General features: G+C 43.3%; 1 long non-coding RNA gene across 2 annotated transcripts in view; it reads right to left on the bottom strand.

Moving 5' to 3' along the window:
• Positions 1–10030: 10030 nt before the first annotated feature.
• LOC115607418 overlaps positions 10031–19854 on the bottom strand; it is an 83723-nt gene continuing 73899 nt past the window's right edge. For both annotated transcript variants that reach the window (XR_003991231.1, XR_003991232.1), the window contains 2 exons: positions 14834–14971; positions 10031–10515 (listed from right to left, as the gene is read on the bottom strand). This is a non-coding gene — a long non-coding RNA (uncharacterized LOC115607418). The remainder of the gene's footprint in view (positions 10516–14833; positions 14972–19854) is intronic.

Genomic DNA, 19854 nt, shown 5'->3' with positions numbered 1-19854 from the left:
CTGCACCGAGGTGGAAGGCCACAGCCTGGGGTGCGTGCTGCCAGTCTGCCCCTCCAGACCCAAGCACTTGGCTTCACCTTGGCCTCAGTGCTTCAGCATCGCCTGGGCACCCACAGCAGCATCGTAAGGGTTTCCTGAATGGGGAGGCTGTGACATGCCATGGTGGACATGCCATGGAGTCATCATAGCGTCACAGAATGATCTGGGTTGGAAAGAACCTTAAAGTTCATCCAGTTCCAACCCCCTGCCACGGGCAGGGACACCTTCCACTAGACCAGGTTGCTCCAAGCCCTGTCCAACCTGGCCCTGAACACTTCCAGCCTCTCTCCTGCATGACCTGTAGGGAAAGCAATGCCAAAGGGATCACAAGTGTGTGCCTACATCATTTCTTTGTGTGAGATACGTGCCCATCTCTCCTAGTTTACCTGCTCACTTGACCATGTGTCTCCATTTTGTCTTCCTCTGACAGGAGGACATCACAGGCCAGGGAATCTCAGTTGCCCTCATGCAAATCCAGATGGTGTCTCCACCCCCTGCCTGTGTTCCTCTGTTTCACACGCAAGGACACACACTTCTGTCCTCACAACTTCAGCTGGCCAGGGAGGTTTTAATTTTTAATGAAGAAACACGCCACAACTCTGCAGTCCTGGCATTTGGCCAGACCAGGGATCTTGTTTAATGGACTTCCCCAAATTGACCCCCAGCACCTCTCTGGGGAGCAGCTGGTTCGGGGGTGCCAGTCCCACTTCACTGCATGGTGACAGCGTTTTGCCTCCCCACGTCTGCTCCCGGCCACGTTGCCCGAGCTGCCGGGGAGCACCGGGAGCTCGGGCTCCCTCTCCCAGCCCCACAGAGCATCCTCGCCCTCCCGGTTGGGGTGGGCTCGGCAGCGAGTCCCCTCCAGCAGGAGGCCGGCGTTTCATTCATAAAGGCCCCCGGCGGGGCGCCGGGCAGCGGCGGGCGGTGCCGGAGGCGGGGAGCGGCACTGGCCCAGGGAGCCCCCGGCGGGTGGCAGGGGCGGCGCGGCCGCAGGAAGCGGCCGTGCGCGGGAGCCAATGGCGGCGCCGGGCTGTTACCAGGCGGACCGGGCAGATCTCGGCACGGGGCTCGCCCGGTCCCGCTGACACACAAGGGGACCGGCCACAACCGCCGCGGCCGTCAGGCCGGCCACGAGCTTGCCGCGGTGGCGGCCTCTCACCTTGCCCGGCCGGCTGGGTCCCCTGCCTGAGCCGGCCGTTACCGGCTCAGCACCCGGGGGTGCGTGCCCCGCTCCCGTCCCCCCCGCCCCGCGGGTGCGTGCCGAACGGCCGTGCGGCCTCCTGCCCCGCTGCCGGCCGCGCTCCCGCTGCAGCCACCGCCACCGCCGCCGCCGCTCTGGCCCCGGGCGCTTCCTTCCTGCCCATCCTCCGCCCCGCTCCTCGCGGAACCCGCGACCGGCCGCATCTCATGACGTCATCCCGCCCCGCTGGGCGCGCGCGGCACTCGCCGCGGGAGCGCGCATTCCTCGCGTGCCGCCGCCGCCCGGTAGCCGTAATGTTGCGAAGAGCCGCGCAACGAGGAGTGAACATGAGCCAGCCTGTGCCCAGGCAGCCGAGAAAGCCAACAGCATCCTGGCCTGTATCAGCAGCAGTGTGGCCAGCAGGACCAGGGCAGTGATTGTCCCCCTGTACTGGGAACTGGTGAGGCTGTACCTCGAATCCTGTGTTCAGTTCTGGGTGCCTCACTACAAGAGAGACATTGAGGTGCTGGAGTGGGTCCAGAGAGGGGCAATGGAGCTGGGGAAGGGTCTGGAGCACAAGTGGCGATGAGGAACGGCTGAGGGACCTGTGGGGTTTAGTCTGGAGAAGAGAAGGCTCAGGGGACACCTTATCGCTCTCTACAACTACCTGAAAGGAGGATGGAGCCAGGAGGTGGCTGGTCTCTGCTCCTAAGTAACAAGTGACAGGACAAGAGGAAACAGCCTCAAGCTGCACCAGGGGAGGTATAAACAGGATATTAGGAAAGATCCCTTCCCCAAAGGGTGTTCAGGCACTGGAACAGGCTGCCCAGGGCAGTGATGGAGTCACCGTCCCTGGAAGTGTTCACAAACTGTGTAGACGAGGCCCTTAGTGCCATGGTTTAGTGGTGACTTTGGCAGTGCTGGGAATGTCCAACCATTGTTGGACTTGATGATCTTAAAGGTCTTTTCCAACCCAGCTGATTCTATGATCTTAAGAAATTTGCATGAACAGGCTGGGGATGAGGGGAGCAGCGTCCTGCTAATGGGGCGTGAGGTGCCCTGGCAGGACAGCAGTAGTGAGGAGACGAGAGTCAAGCTGAGGAGAACAACTGTGGTGGTGTGGCCTCCGCCATGTTTTCCGCTTGGGCCTGGATGGGTCTGGAGAGGTCCTCGTGCTTTCTCCCTTGGGCGGATGAATGATGATGGGTGAGCGGCCGCTCCGTGGTGCTGCTGGAGAAGTGGGTCCATGTAAAGGAGCACCAGGCCTGTGGAGCGGCACCCTGGTTTCCATCCTGCGCTGACCATGATGGCAGGCAAAACAGTGGCTGCCATGTGGGGCCTGTGCACAGCTGCCTTTTTGCCTGTGCAGGGAGAGAGGTGAAGGAGCAGAGCTCAGGGAGGATTTCTGGGGGTGGAAACATAACTACAGAGGGGCAGAGGCATGAGCCTGGGTGGGATGAAGGGAGGATAAGCTTGTTGCAGAGCCCGGGCAGGCTGGCTGGGGTGTCCTGGTGTGACAAGACATCGCTGTGGGACCAGACAGGCAGGGACAGACTGCAGCCACCTTCCCGAGCTGGTGGACATTAGCCCAGGTTGAGCCTCAACAGTGGAGGTAAGAAGGTGGAGAAGGGAGGCAAATAGGCTAAGGACAGGGGAAAAAAATGGAAGGAAGCAAGTGCTGGTTTTGTTTCTTTCTTCATCAAGGGAAACCTCATGTTAAGCCATGCTAGAAACAACCTGGTGGAAGGAGAGGCACCAAAGGAAGCCTGGCAGACAGTATCAAGGTGAATAGCCAATGTCTTTATGCACCAAAATCCTCAAAGTGAAAATGTTTCAGTTGAAAATATTTTGATTTTAAAACCAGCAGCTACAGTTTCTGTTTTGCTATCCACTGTTAACGCAGAGTCCTTTGTCAACAGTGCGGTTTGGTAATACATAAAGCATGAAAATGAGCAACGTAGACACCAGTATTTGATACAGATTTGTGAGTTATGAAAAAGAACATCTTAGCCACATAGAACATTTAAACTCAATTTACAAAGTAGAAAAGGAACATTTTTTCCATTCCCCAAACTGACACTTCCTCTTCATAGTATTGCAAGGCGAGTTAAAGGCACATTATAAATACCGTTAGAAGTTTGTCGTTGAATTAGCTATTGGTAGTAGTTTTTGAAGCACAGTGTTACTATTTTTCATCTCTCTCTTCACCAGTGTTGCAAACCAAACAACACAGGGAGATGTTTTGTGATGACTATAGGTTCAGTTCTGCTCCCACTGAAGTCAGCAGCCATGGGGTTGCTGTGACAGGACAGATCGCTGATGTGCTTAGGGCCAGGGAACAGAGAGTTTACTGGAAGGATCCCTACACTGTGTTATTCATTAGTGTCAAAGCCCTAATCAAATTTTGTGGAGTACCTTACATAAATCCTGTGCCAGTAAATCAATATGTATGACGTACGCTGCAGAAAAGCTATTTCAGGAATGTCTTGGTATCGTCTTCTTCCATTTTGTTTATCTCCCTCTGCTAGCATTACTAGTCATGATCCAGGCTATCAGTTAGGCTGGGCTGGTGGGGTAGCTCCATGGAGGCAAATTTGCTTCCTGGCTAAACACGCTGGCTCCAGAGAGAGGTAGCTGCAGAAATCAACATGTGTCCCTGTGCTCTTTTCTGTGTAGTAAAAAGCCGTGATGACAGAAGCTTATTTCGTGACTCTCTGGCCTAAATACAAATGAGAATTGGGCACATTTTTGGTCACCATCTCCACCACCTGTTCTTCAGCTCTCCCAGACCCAGATCCAAGTCTATCCAGCCACACACTGGTTTCAGTCCACTGCCTTCTCCACTCTTCACCTGCTCCAAGTGGTAAATGTGCCTACCGCACCTTTGCAACATGCTCCCAAGGTCAAGCAGTACAATAACCTCTGGGGCCAGATTTTTGGGGATGCTCAGCACTTCTTAAGTCTAGTTTAAGCAAGTGGCAGTTCTAGGGGTCATTCCTTCAGTAAATCAGGTACCTGGCTCCCCTGTGATCTCCTTGCCTTCTTCAGGGTCCCAGTTCTTGGTACGTCAACTTGGGACAGAGGGAGAGGCTTTCAAAATCGATGTCCTCTCAACATCTGATACCCACCTAAATCGTTTCTGTGTTCTCTCATCCTTTCTGTTGACTTAAAGTGAAATCCCATTTTTGGGAGGCTCATCTGCCTTGTTTTAGAACTACTTGAATATTGCTGTTGAGAATATGTTTGGTTGAACAACCATGATGACCAGAAGAATTTGCCTCTTACTACCTAACATATCTCACTATGCAAGTTTCTCCACGAGAGGCTGAGAGAAGGTGAGGAGGAGGAGAGAAAGAAACCTGCTTCACTTAAAACTGGTGGAATGGGTAATGTAAATGATTAGGATTTAGGATGCTTCACTGAAAGAGCTGCAGTTCAGTAGCATGAACGATCCTTTGCTTCTGGTGTTCTGCAAATGACTTTCCCAGTTCTTCCTAAGCAGGCAGGTATCGTCATGCCCCCAGTAAGAGGAGGCCTTGCTGTTTGCTGCAGTGAGACCCTGAAAGCTGAGATTGCTGTAGTCACCCGTGAGATGTTTGCATCCCTCAGACCATTTTGAAAACCTCAACTGTTTTACTCTTTGGTTGTAAAGTGGATTGGCACCTCTCTGAAGGACAAGTATGCGTTCCTTGAACCTTTAGTAAAAATCATTTGGCTCAAAACCAAGTCTAAAACATCAGGTTATGATTTTTACCTGAAGCATAGATGACAAAATGATAAATTTGCAAAACTCAGGCATTTTTCAGAGCACATGAATTCAATGGGAGTATTACCATCGACATCAAAGGGAACAGGATTGAACCTGTAATGTATAGCATTAATGACTATAATCAAATAAACTTATATTGCCTGGGTTTTCTATTCCCTATATGTGCATGCACTTTTATGTGTGTGCCAAATGAGTGGATCCAGGGTGCTACCATTTTGAATCTGGAGCAGTTATACTCGATTGGGAAAAATATAAATAATGATGCAGTGTGACAAGCTTTGGGGAGTCTCATCTACTTGTTTCCATAAATCAGTAAAGGAAGTGAAGAACTAAAAAGCTTGAAAGATGAGGTTATAGTCTTATGAACTCTTCAGAAATATTTATACCTAATTTGAACTGCTTGTGGCAACTGCTGTGTTTTTACTTAGGTGCAATGGAGCTTGATTTGATTAAAAATGAATAGCATATCTTTGTGGAAATGCATAATCCTAGATTTACACCTTTTTATACTATTTATTCTATATTCTTTTTGCTGTGTCTGGAATAGTGCATAACATCAGCAGTAGCTGTTTTGTCCCCTCTGGTTAATTCTTACCTGACTCACTTTCCACAGGACCTACAGCTAGTGACAGAAGAGAATGTAAGGTATGCTAATAGCCTCCTATTTAACTCAATTTAATTTCTTTTGTTGGCTAATTTTCATTTGTGTTCACATCCTTTTCTAAATTGGTCAGATTTACAACCTTAAACTGCTTAAACTGGATGCTTCTTGGGGAAATCAAAAAAGGAAAAAGAGAAATCATCTTTCTGAAATGTATATTGCATTTCAGAGGGATTAAAGTAAAAAAGTCGAAATGAAATGTGAATGTCAGTTTTGATTAACAGCTGCATCAGAGATGCTTTGTTTCCCATTTTCTGGGGTCTTAACATTACCTTGGCCTTTGAAGAGCCTAGAGCTTGTAGCAGTATCAGTGTCCACTTTTAAAGTCAAGAACAATCAAAATTGAAAATATGATGTCATTCCATTCTAAATTCACTTTTTCCTTTATCATTTCTTGATTCCCAGCTTGGGACTGAAGTGGCTTTACCCAAGTGTGTAGTCTGCTGTTGCCTGTTGATAGGATCCCCAGTCATACAGGAAATGGTAAGGCTCAGTCAATGAGTATAAAACCTCCATTCACTTGACTATGTCAGGAAGGTCTTTCTCATGCAGCTAAAATTTCAGAGGATGCTCTCACAGTGTTCTCTAGTCGGGATTGCATCGGGCTAAGACGATGCCTGGATGAACACAGTGAAGTTAGATGAGCTCATCTGACAGAGGTTCTCAACTGCAAAATGGTGTGGCATGCAGATCCAACACTTCAAACACCTGAAGAAAAGACAAGATAAACCTTAATGCTCCTTTCCAACCCAAAATACACATAGAAGTCTCCAGCAGGAACAAGCTGGTGTCACATGCCTGGGTATCATAGTGTGAGTGTGTCTTGAAATGCACAGGAAATTTCCCAGAACACTGTGCTAGGAAAGGGAGGATCTGGAAAAGGGGAATAGCTCAATTTCTGCTTGAAATGCATAATAATCCATATTCTATCTCCTCTTAAAACCTATCTATAGTTTGAGCATATTTTATTCACAACCAAAGTATTTCATGAAATCTCAGCTTTGGCTTTGAATTCAGGCTGGTTAAAGAAGCTGAATCTCAGCAAAATGCTAGTATAAAAGCAGGAAAACTTTCTCAAGGAATATCAAGAATATTTTTTCCTACTTTTGGAGTAACCAAATGATGTAGCAAAATGATTTGCATCGGTGGGAATGAGGCCAGATTGTGAACAGTTTAGAAGCTAATTCAGGAAAAGACTTAAACATGTACCTAAATTTAAACAAGTAAGTACACCGGAATTACTCATATGCTTAAAAATTAAATATGTTTAAATACATTGCTGAACTGGACCCTAAGGGTACAGTTTAAAGCTAAACTAGTCTAGACAGTAGCTGTTGCTGAAAGTGATTAGTCTTCTTAAACAGGGTAAGTTCAGGATAGATCTAAGGAAGAAGTTCTTTATTGTGAGGGTGGTGAGACACTGGAACAGGTTGCCCAGAGAAGTGATAAATGCTCCATCTCTGGCAGTGTTCAAGGCCAGGTTGGACAGAGCTTTGGGTGACATGGTCTAGTGTGAGGCATCCCTGCCCATGGCAGGGGGTTGGAACTAGATGATCTTAAGGTCCTTTCCAACTCAAACCATTCTCTGATTCTATGATTCTGTGGTTCTATGATTCTCTTGGTTTACTTCCCTGGAGCGGCCTGTGCTGGAGTAAAACAAATGCATTTTGTTGACACCAACTGCTAATTCCTCAACAACTTTAAAAAGTATTTCTCTGCCATAAAAATGAAAGTAAAAGTCTTAGTTAATACTAAAAATCAATGGAGATACACTGAAATGGGTTTTTGTACATGCAATCCCAATCTGATTTCACAAGCTATAGGCCGTTAGAGAAAGAATTAAGGGGAGTAGCTCTCATGCTGGCTGGAATGCACTTCGTGATCTTATGGGCTTTCAGTGATAACTAAGGGTAGGGGAAAAGCAAAGCAAAGACATCACCAAAATCAAGCTGGCTGCAAAGCAAGTGGACGAGGCAGGGTGCTGTGAGATGCTCACTCCTCGTGGTGGGATGCAGAAGATCCTGTAGGCACACCAGCATCACTGATGGCCTCTCAGCCTCACTGAAACCAGCCACAGAGAGACTGGGGCTTCACCGCTTCTCTTTGGCCATCTGTCAAGTTTTTGCTACAAGCAGGAGGACCACACTGTCTCCTGGCAAACTCACTGATGCATTTCTGGAATAAAACCACAGAGGTTGAAGGCTTTTCGGAGAACCTGACACAAAGGCAGGTGACCCCTTGGGAAGGTTAAGGCTTCTTGGACATGCACCAGGAAGTCATGGGCTTGGGGAGATGATGACTCTATTTTTAATAGAGTGGTGATAGCAGATCTCATTCTCTCAGTTCAAACATTTAGAGGCAGCAGAAGTGTGAGGAGCCCAGGTATCCTTCTGGCAAGCTTTCCATGGAAGAAGGACGACTGGGGCATGTGGGTTTTTGTCATAGTCATTTGTGCTGTAGCTAAGCACTTGGCTGCCTGCCTGTGACGTCTTTGTAATAAGACTCTGTTCAAAGATCTAGTGTATTTTTAATCAAATGTTTCCATTAGTTTTAATATATCATACCCATCAGATTAGAGTCACTCAGCAAAAATCCAGCCTTCCACACAGTGTCTCATTTATCCTTGTACCTCCCATGCACCCAGCTCTGCTTTGCTGACATTGGTTCTGGTTGTACAGTCCTGTTGTGGGGGTTTTTGGGGAGTGCTGCAATTAGCCGGCTCAGAGCAAGTAGGCCAGGGAACATCAAATAAGGTCTCGATGACATATTTGAACTCCTGTAGACCATGGGTTATCTGATCTCCAAGGTCACTGCTATTCTCTGGGAAAGTTTAAAAGAATCTGCTCCTGTTTCCTGCTTAAAGGGCCCCTCTGGACAACTTCAGGATGCACATTCAGTTTTTCTTTAAGTATATGCAGTTGGTGAGTGTTTCAGAGAATTCACTACCTGTATTTTTATTTCCTGTTCTTCTAACTGCTGCTCATCAAAGGCATACAGAGTAGAATTAGTTTAAATGAACAGAAGAAAAAAGTGATTCTAATAAAGGTCCTTCTGCTACCAAAAGTGAATGAAATGCAGAAAGGAAAATAATGTTAACATGAGAAACCTAAAATAACTATAAAATTCCTTTTAATAATTTAAGCTGTCATCAGTAGCAGAAATAAGGAATTCTATTTCAGACATGACTTATACCAGGCATGTCTTGAAAAGAAAAAGACAAATTGATACTGCCTGAAGAGACTGTCTCTGGGAATACAAAAGTGCAGAATTAGGACCTGGGAAGCCAAGTATCTTTTCCACTGTTCAGCCTGAAGAAAAAAAGAAATGTTTGCCCTTGATCTTTAGCAGCTCTAACAGATGGACTTGGGGAAGCAGTAGGAAAATAACATCATTAAAAGTTTTGTCTTTCTGTATTTATGAAAAGTGAAGTTGTGCCTTGCTCAAAATGTTTGAAGCTATTATATCACAAACATTTGGTATAAATATGATTAGCTTAACAGTATTCTCCTGTAATACACATCATAAACTCCTGTCAGAATGAAATTGAATGCTAAAAACATCCCATAATAACTTTCACAGACCATTAAGGTTTAACGCTACAGTGTGGGAGTTTATTACAAAGAGACCCTCTTAGAGCAGCATATACTTGAAGTTGGAGGTATTTCCCTTCCCCCAAGGCTTTATTTGCTGCAAAGTTCTGACTTTGTTTATGTTCACATACAGACTGGCTTAGCTTTGTGGTGGGTTTGTTGCAATAGGAGGAATGCTATAGGAAAGGTTGGAGAAGGCTGTTAGTTTTCTTTCAGAGGAATGTGAGTATGTAAACTCTTAGCCTTTTTATCCCTGCTAGCTGTGTCAAACTAGCACCCCTCCATTTCCCTCCTGTTTTAGTAACAGCGTTATCTGGCAGGATGAGGTATGACTTTTCCTCCTGATGTCTTTCTTGCCACTCTGTACTGTTGGGGACAATGATAATGCACACCTTTGCCTCAGGGATTATAAATGTAATGCCCTTAAGCAACGTGTAGTTTATCTACAAAGCGACACACTACTTGTGCCATAAAAATTTCTTATCACCCAATAGGAATATGGATTCAGATCCATTTATTTGACTCTCTGTAGGTATCAAGAGTTTAAGGAAGGACCCTCATACCTCGTGATTATGTTCAGGGGTTGGTAAAATATCCTGGTATAATTCCACAGGCTCCCATGAAGCTGTTTCAGACACACGTTGGGCAAGTGGGGAAGGATTGAGTGCATGTATTTGCTGAAGTCAGAGTGATAGCAAAATGTGAGCTGGAGGCTTTGCCGGGAAAATCTATCATTCTCCATTGATAAAAAGTTTATGATTAATCACCAGCTTGATTATATTACCCTTTATTTAAGCTTGTAAGTGCCAAAGAACAGGGACTTTGGTGTGTTTTTTCTTTGTTATCTCCTGGCCATGGCTCTGCTGGTGTGATTTTATAGAATCATAGAATCGTTTAGGTTGGAAAAGACCTTTAAGATCATCAACTCCAACCGTTATAAAAGGTCTTGCATTGATTTCCCCTTACTGTTCCCACCCCATGAAGGGGAAGTAAGGTCATATTATTCCTTGCTGATGCTTCCACAGATGGAACCACTTCAGTGAAAAGCAAAAATGTAGGTGAAAATATGTGTTGGTTTCATTTATATCACAGAGTTACCATCCTCTACGTTGGATTCATTTCCCTGGTGCTCTCAGGAACCCACACAGACATCGCGCTTCCAGTCCTCAGTCCAGTGGAGCTGGCTGGAAAAGCCAGTCAGACATAGGTCTCGTATGTTCCAATGCATCTTCTTACTAGGAAAGCCAGATCCTCAACTCAGGCTGGATCTTCTCTCCTGTGATGAGAGAAGTTAACATAGTTAACATGCTCTTATTCACAAACTTATCTCTTCTTTAGAAACCCTCTCTGCTGTCTTCACTTTCAAGCTGATGGAGCCCAACCAGCTTGAGGCCCTGGCTTTACTCATGGCATAGTTATCTGTTTGGCTCAGCTGATCGAGAGAGAGATGGAATTGCATGCAGGTATGCAATTTTGGACTAGTTTAAATGATATCATGTAATAATAGTAAAGATAATGATGATAATATCTTATGCTATGGATGAGAAACATAAGCTATTGTCTCAAAATGTACCTGACAAGCAGTACAATGCAGCATTATGTACTCAAGAGGGAGACTAGAAGTTACTTCGCTCATTTTCATCCCATCCTCTGAGTCTTGTCTTGCCTACGGGTTAAATCTGGGAGACAGAACCATCTGCGTGAGCAATGTGGTATGAAGAATCAAGTCAGACTGATAGGAGCTACAGGCTCCCACACAGCCTGTACCAAATGATAGCACTATCAGATGGAAGGAGGTTATAGACATAGTGTAGTATATCAGTCTCAGCCAAGTATCTTTGCAATGGTTTCCCACATCACTTAGCAGCTTGTTTAACACAGCAGGATTAACCAGTGGGCTCTGCAAGAATTTCTCACAATCAGTATAAATAAAACAAAAGACCTAAAGGACTCGAGTAGGATGCAAACATACTGATGGACAGTAAGTGTGTGTTCATGCCTCTCCTGAAAGATGCCCACACCTGACTGGGTTCCAAAGTATCATGAATTCACTGCTAATATCTTTTGTTTTAGTTCTGCCTGCATAATATTGTGGTCAGGTTTAGGAAAACCAGCAGAAATCTTGATTATTGAAGTCCTGTTATTTGTATGATGGAACTTTGCAAAGCCTCACATTTTTTTCTCAGCCTAGACAAAATAATCAGTTATCTCTCTCTGATTCTCAGAAAAAGACTTGATCATGAAGTGATTGTAGTGAGATCTTTTGCTTGAGTCTGTAAAGACTTTCATAAAATGTGGCAGTTGATAAATGCCATATCTGGTATACCAACTTACTTGGCATTAAATTCAAATAGAGAAACATAGCAAGTTCTATGATGCTTTTCACCTCCTTTTACCTTTGCCTATTTACTGTTTTGCAAAGTTCAGCAATTGGTAATGGATTTGCCAACCATGCAAGTTAGAAAGTCTCTGTTATCAAGATCAATGGTTTCCTCTCCTTCTAATTGCAAACCACTTTCTTTATCATGAAAACTTTACATTTACATAAATAGCCTTCCCAAAGGCTACCTAAGTGCTAAACAAAACTAAAAACAAAGTGAGAGGAAGTACCATGCGAATAAGTAACTCAAATGCAAAGCCTGAATTCTTTCAGGAGGAGAATTTAGGAGGTGCTGAGCACCCCCGGGAGCTGCTTGCATTGATAAAAGTTCAGCATGGAGGTGCAAAAGCATCCTTCAAGGCCTCTTAAAACAGCCCATGTCAGGCTTCCTTCTTAGGCTAAAGTCCAAAGCTGATTCAACGCAGTATCAAGCCACAAAACTTTACTCACGGAGATGGAGGAAGGAACAGCTGGCAGATGAAGATGACAGATATCAAAAGTGTGTCTTAGATGAGATTTCTAGTTACTTAAATGCTGTTAAATTAAATACTGCCTTCCCACATTTAACTCCTGAAACCCCAAAATATTCTTCTACACGTTATGACACGGTACATCAGCAGTGATCTAATATTGACAGACAAATACAGCTATTGTATTCATAAATGTTCGCTTTACAAAGCAAAGAGAATTGTAACAACATATACTTAATGCTAGCATGATAGACTGCAATGTAATCAGTGTCTGGATGAATTGAGAATACAAACAAAAACAGATTAGCTAACAACTAAATTGTATTTATCTTGCTTGACGGGGGTAGTTCAATAATGACTCATTTTCTGATCTAATATCACTGCCATCTCTAGTATTGTGGGTAATTGTTACTGCTGAGAGAAGTTCAAGCAACCCAAAGACTGAAGAGGCAAAAGAGTATTAGCATTAGTCTGTCTGATCTCCAGTAGGTGCAATATACCAATTAACTGCATACTTCCCTGAGCCATGAAACTGAGGTCTCGGCCACCTGGGGTCATTACAGATCTCACAGGGCTTTTGTGAAGCCAGAGTTATTTTTCCAGGCAGGATCATAGCTGAGGGCCTGACATACCCATCACCTAAGCTGTGCTGTCCATGTTCTGCTGGCTGCCGCATCCCTTACCTCCAGTTGCTGGGGCGAGAAGAGCAAAAACCTTGCTCTGCTCACCCCAATGGGCTCTTCCACTGGCTCTGAAAGCCCTGGGATGTAGCTGGAATTGGGTGCAACCACCTTGATGAACCCTGTCTTTATCTGCCTGGTGGTGATGGCAGCTCACGTAGCCAGCTCCCCAGACCTGCCTCCCAACTAGCTAGCACAAGTATTTGATAGCAGTGTAAGTGCAGCAGCCCAATGCTGCTAGACTAGTAGCCCAGGTATTTACCCAGGGGCCTGGGTGGTTTTGCTGGTCACACTATGCTCCATGCTGCAGCCAGCAATATTTGAGCAGACCAGCTCGGGCATGTCTTTACGAGCTGCATTACTGTGGGGACTGGAGCACTGATGTATCTGTTTGTTGGTAATCAATGGGGATGAGTAGGAAACTACCTCCAAGCATGCTTCTTTAAGGATTAAAAGCATTCTGCATTTATAATGGAGAGTAATTACCTTGTTTGAAAATAGTTGTCAACTTCATTTTAAATACCAAAACTTTGTGCTGAGGTCAGTAGGGTTCCAGGCAGAAACCTGCTATGGAAGATAAATATTCAAAGCAAGAATGGGCATGAATGTGATTGGGCTTGGTTCTGATCAAGTTTACGTTTGTTTAAAGGCCCAGTCCAAAGCCTGTGAAAGTCTTTTGACTGATGGAATATATCAGCTAAAGTCAATGGGATTACCCTACTGTCAGACCAGTATGGGTGAGATCAAAACCCAGATCATTATCTTTCTGTGGTTTTCCTTTCTGCATATTGAGAGGGAGTCAGTGTGAAGGGTCATTGATTGTTTTGTAAAACACCCTTTAAATTCAGTGGGAGTCTGCCTGCCTGTGGATGGTTGGCAGGATATGGCCCATAAAGGTACCTGGAGGCTGAAGATTCATACCTCTAGATGTGCACTGCATCTGTTTGGTTCTGCTGCCAGAGGTAATCATACAGTTAATAGCTTTTGCATAGAGAGCCAACTGAGTGTGTGCAATGTGAGAGACTAGCCAGGCATGAAAACATAAAATGAAAGAATAAATTAAACCACCACATTCTTTGGGGAAATGCTAATGGGGGACAGTTATCACTTACCACCTTGGTCTCTTGTTCTTTCATCAGAATCAATTGCTTAATTTTTTCTTTTTGTGCATGATGTTGATGCTTTAATGAAAAACAAGTCTATGGAAATACTGCATACCAGCAAGTCAGAAGAAGCAAAGGATGCAAAACTGCAGTTTTCCCATGGCCTGAAAATGACTCCCTCCCTGGCTTAGGGCAGCCACAGGTATGCTGTTAATTTTAAGTCCTCTTGCCAGAAGGCTATAAAATGTCTTTTCATCTTACGTTACATAAGTATCCAACAAATAAGACGACTGTTATTACAAAGGCAACCACACTGAAAAAAGGTTTCATTTACCCTGAAAACCTGCATTAAAGACTTCTGATGTCTCTGTGGGACTTGTAGGTTGATGAACACTGCTGGAGAGGAAATGTTACTGAATTATTTAAAAAAAAAGAAACAGTAAGTTTAATGCAACACCAAACTGGGATGCTACTGGGAACCATGTGATAAATATTCTGTTAAACATAACAGTAATTTACGCACAAAGATTAGTTGCTGTATTCTTTCAGCATACCAGACAGCATTCTGGAGAACGGTGGTAATTTTTAGCACTCTCTAATTAAACATTTTGGTGATCCTTCTGAACTAAGCAGAAGAGATCCATATATTATTGCAGGATTGAAAACTGTGAGGTGCTAAGTACATCTTAATATATGAAAACTGAGTATGAGGATGCTCAGGACTTGAGAGAAGGTGATCAGCAGTCACAGGAAGGGTCTTCAAAATCATTACGTTTCTTGTCACCAAAGAAATAATTCTACTTGGCCTCATTGGGGCTCCATTGTTATTTTACACTTTGACATAATTTTCTCCAGGAAAATAAAATATGTTTTTGTGCCAGTAAGATAAAGACATTGTGAGAGTGAGATAAGGCATAGGAGGATGCCTCTGTGAAGGTGACTCAGCACGCGTTCAACATACCTTTTAGTAATGAAGGCACTCTTCCTGAAGTTGTTTAGTTGTATTACGTCCTTGTACATCTTCACAAATTGATAGGCACCAGGTATATTTAAAATACATTTTAAGTCAGTTATTGTCCAGGCAGTAAGGCATCATCACCTGCTCATTTCACAGGAAAAAAAAAAAACAAAACAAACAATAGAAATCACCATGTGCGTGTTGACATCCTGCTTGTGAACCAATATTGTCACAAGCAATAGACTTAGAAAGAACAGACCAGTCGATGAGTATGAACTGACTTACTTACTTACACAAAGCTAAAATTAGATCCAATATCCTGATTGAAGTTATTACAATTAACTAAACAAATACACATTCTCAGTTAATTATTTTTGTAATACCATTGTGCATCTGAGACTGAGAGCTATCCATACCAAGCACTGCAAATACATCCAGAAAGAGCCCATTCTTTTAGGTCAAAGCAACTGACAGTTACAGCTTAATCTTTTGGAAATAAGTCTCAAAAACTTACTTATCTAGCAAATACTTTGGCTAAGTTACTTTTGTCACCTTTAGCCTTTCCTGATTAGTTTCGTCTGCATTCTATAGTTGCATCTGTAGAAGCAGAAACTGTGCTGGTTGTTGACTCCTACTATCTGCTGGAAAATAAAACCCCAAACCAGAAATACAGGGTATCCAGTACAAGGTGGCTCAAGTCCATTTTTAAAGAGACACCCTGCAGTGGCATCTTCAAGCCTTACAGACCTAAATCCAAGCTACTTGCTTTGGCCTTTCTCTACTTTCTGTCAACCTTGGTTCTTTCAAAAGCAATGGTAAAATGGTGCTGACTTTAAATTCATCTACAATTTCATTTTCTATCTCCCAAAAAGCAATGCAGTCATATAACTAATGCATAGTTCTCAAAGTTTTTTTCTCCCTTTCTCTGCAGAAAAAAAAAATCTCAGAAGAAAGCTGAAAATCATGAGGTTTCAAAAGTACTGTTCCTACATCTTTACCAAACAACCTCAAATTTGTGTTCCAGGCTTTGATAGATTCATTTTGTAGTCAATCAACTATACTTGTGGATTTGAGGAGGTTTGAAAAATTGGCTCAAAGTAAATAGCCTGTTCTTCTTGTAATCTTAACTATGGAGTTACTTGTAATGATTTGGTAATGAAAATTTCCTTTTCCAGCAGCCTGGCTACAAAATGTGACTTTATGTGAGCCCTTGAGTCCATCTGGAACTCCCACAAGTCAACATCTGTGCCATCTTCCCAGCCATAAAATTATTTGTTGCCTCTTTGCCAGATTGAAAGTTCTAGAAAAGGCCTAAATGACAAATTACAGAACAGTATATCAAACAATAATTTTTCCCAGATAGCCACATGTCTGAAACAAAATCTTCCTTTAAATAGCATGGATGTATAATTTGAATAGATACTTATTTTCTAGTTCTGGAATATTTATTTACCTGAAACCCTGCAGCTTTAAGAACCATATTGTGAACTGAAAAAGAGATGAACAACATAATAAATGACTTGGACATCTCTCTTTTTGAAGTCTCCTGGCTGAGAATATGAAAAAAAGTGTCCTCTGTGTTTGATGGGTGCAAGAACCAGGTTTCCAAGCATGGGAAGAGCCTCTAGAAACACAAGTGAGGTTTTGATCCCTGCCCCAAGTGTCATTCATCTTGGAAAGCTTTCTGGTTTTATTATTTTAAACAGGTCACCAACAGTGAGATGGGAAACTGTAGATTTCACAACAAACATCTCTACAAAACATTGAGCAAAACATTGCATGATTTCAAACGGAAAACTTATATTGGCCCTGGATCCCTTGCAAATTGCCTAGCCTTTTGCCAGACACAAGTACACCCTGATCTATAGCAGTAAGCAGGCAGCATGGAGGAGGCTAGAGCTCTGGTTCCCAGGAGATCTGTGCAGTGCTCAGGCCTGGGCCCTGAGTGCAGGGTTGGAGTTAGGGGCCTTTGCCTCAGTTCTCCTCTCCCACATTCCCTGAGTTCCTAAAGCATGCAGCAGCCCCATGGATTGCACGATGACCCTGAATCCGGATTGCCACTGTGAAGTCCTCAGTAATGAAAATATCTTCCATTGAATGAAAACTATCTTCCATTTTCAGCTCTGTGTCAAATTAATGGTAATTTTGCAACTTGCTCAGGCTGATATAGTTCTGACTTTGTATTTGCTGGGTGAACAGGAACACGGTAACTGATTTTTCTGTTTCCTGCATTTGAACACAGTGAAAATATGATCTGGGCCTTCTGTAATGCTATTTGCTGACACTCTTTCTTTAGGAAAGTAATTTGGGAAGAACAACAAAGAATTCTTTGGTGAACTTCCTTGCAGAAAATGTTGTGGTTGTCTTGCCAGCTCTCAAAATTAAAACTGTGTTCCAGTCAAAAATGCCTATTCAGACTGACATCAAAGAGAAAAATGCGAGCAGGTCAAGGAGTTTAATTTCCATGGCACTTGCATTTGTGATTCACACGTAGGGTGCAGTCATGACTTACATGCCCATTGGCAATAATGTAATAGAAGGTTAGTGTCAATAAAAAGAGAGATGAATCGAGGTAATAGTAACAGCCCAAATTCTGCATTCAGTTGGATGCGTGGAACTCATTGAAGTTGGGCAGTGTCACACAGAGCACAATCTGGTGGTCTTTCTCACAGCAGCATTTCCATGAATACATATCTCATGGAGCACCCTCAGCCTGGGCTGAGGTTTCCAAAGATGAGTAGCACTGTTTGGGAATATCAATCCATGATGCTTACGAGGGGCTCCTTTTCACAGTCTAGAGACCAGGTCCCTTTAGTATTTCTCAGGCTGAACATACAAGATGACTCTTGAAAATTTGGGTGTCAGGGCATGTTTCCTGAATCATTTGAGATGTGTTTTCATACCAGCTTTTTAACTTCTCCAAATCTCTAGTTAAGGTGAAGGACTATATCTTGAGGTATGAAAGCAGGAGGTATGTAAACTTTTTAAGTGTCTGCATATTCTCCTACTCCTCCTTATTTGCTTTTCTCATGGGATGATCCAACTAGGCATTACAGACTGTTGATAAATAGATTTTCAGCCCATTTCATTTTAACCATTACTGCATTTCCATATCAAAGATTTTACACTTGGCATGCCCTAGCCTATTTTATTTGTAATCTTTTCTCAAATGAGAAGTTTGGAATGTTTTTTCATTATGATATGTTTCATCTACAGTGCACTGCCTTCATGTTATTTTTTAAGATGAGATCTCATATGCTACCTCAAGTCATTCTACAACTCATTGGCTCTTATTTATTCTGGCCTCCTAATCTAACACAATTTCTATGTTGAAACTTGTTGCTATTTTTTTTCCAAGGATACACCATATGATGTTAAGCATGTGCTGTATATCAAAGCGCAAACATAAACTAGTTGATATAGTCTCTAGTCACACCCTGGATAGGTGTGGTGGTTGGGAATTTTTCACTTTCTGGCTGGAGATCAGAATGTGCTTAACATGGCTCCACATAGAGATTCTTGGTTAGGAGACAACTGGTTGGGGTATTTTGGTTTTTGTTTTTGTTTTTTCATGTATGTTGTTTGAAGGGTTGGGAGCTAAATAGTTGTATTGTGTCCAGAAACAGATTTTTACTTGTTTGGCTATATTTAAAGCTGCAATCAGGAGATTTGAGGCTATGATAATCCACTGCCTTACTGTCTTGCCTTCTTTATCACTTCGTGGATAAGAAGATGGACGAGCTTAACTCTAGAATCAGCTTAAGGCACGGTGCAGAGCTGCACTACTCCGAAAGAAACTCCCAGGAGGAAGTATGACTCAGAGAGCTGCAATTCCTTCCACGGTTCCTCCTTGTTCCAGCCAGGGAAGTAAGTTGCTTCAGTATTTGTGCTGCTAGACTAAAGCTTACTTCTCTCCTTGTGCTTACAAGCCTCAGCTTGCAGAATAGAAAGAAGAGGGATAAGGGTCTGTGCCAGAACCAAGGTGTCACTAACCTGGGAAAGGGTGTTTTGCTGCCTTTGACACCTCAGTGGCCCAAGTGAGGCAGGGGCCGCCCTAGCCCCATGTGGAGTTTCACTGTAAACAGTCAGCTCATAGCCACCCCTTTATACTGGCTTGCCAGTCACTTTGCAGAGAGATACATGGCTGCCTATCTTGTCAGGCATCTTTTATGATAACACCAAAAGCAATTCACAAACTATTGGACAACTTTATACTGTTTCTTTCCTACAGAAATTATTACATCATGCTGATTCCCTTGCATAATTTTCATAGTTTTTCATTCAATAAGATGTAGTCGCTACCGGGCTAATGTACAGCTCCCCAGACACTTCTGAATTACCTCTCAGACAATCAGTTTCCCACTGACTTTTATTTTCCATAGTAATAGTTCGTTATTATACTCGGTGACTGGCAAAGGATTTGCAGGCAATAATTCTCTTGCCAAAACAGGAACACTAAGAAGGGTATTCATAGTGAAGTGTTCAAAATGAGTATTTCTTCACTGATAGAGCAACTCTACCAGCGAAGGGCCTGAGAACACCAGCTGATGTATGATCTATTTGCAGATAATGCACATGGCTTTTCAACTGCCTGACATTCTGCTCAGCATTAACATGCTTTGGGAAAAAAATAGAAAATTCACAGCCTTGATTTTTTTAAAATATGCTTTTTCATGGATAGACAGCAGAGAAAAAATATTGTACTACACAGAGACCTTCAACTGAGCACTATTTTAAAAGAATTTATAATATGACAGTAAAATACTATGTTAACTGAGACAGTGTCAAATGAAAGCACATGCTAAATACTTATGTGATGCACCAGCCTGAAAGATAAAAGGAGTCAAGAAAACAAGAGAGGAATTCATCCATATGCACATCAGGTAGATGATCCAGGTAGGAATAAAACCTCAGTACTTGTTACTAGGCCCTCCAGGATTACCAGGGAGAAGTTTTCAGGAAGTATCTTGCAATTAAAAAAAAAAAAAAACCACAACAAAAAAAACCCAAACAAACAAAACAAA

The sequence above is a fragment of the Strigops habroptila genome, chromosome 4 (genome assembly GCF_004027225.2).
Source record: "Strigops habroptila isolate Jane chromosome 4, bStrHab1.2.pri, whole genome shotgun sequence".
Lineage (NCBI taxonomy): Eukaryota > Metazoa > Chordata > Aves > Psittaciformes > Psittacidae > Strigops > Strigops habroptila.
Note: the sequence above shows the minus strand (reverse complement) of the source record. Positions and strands in the feature narration are given on the sequence as shown.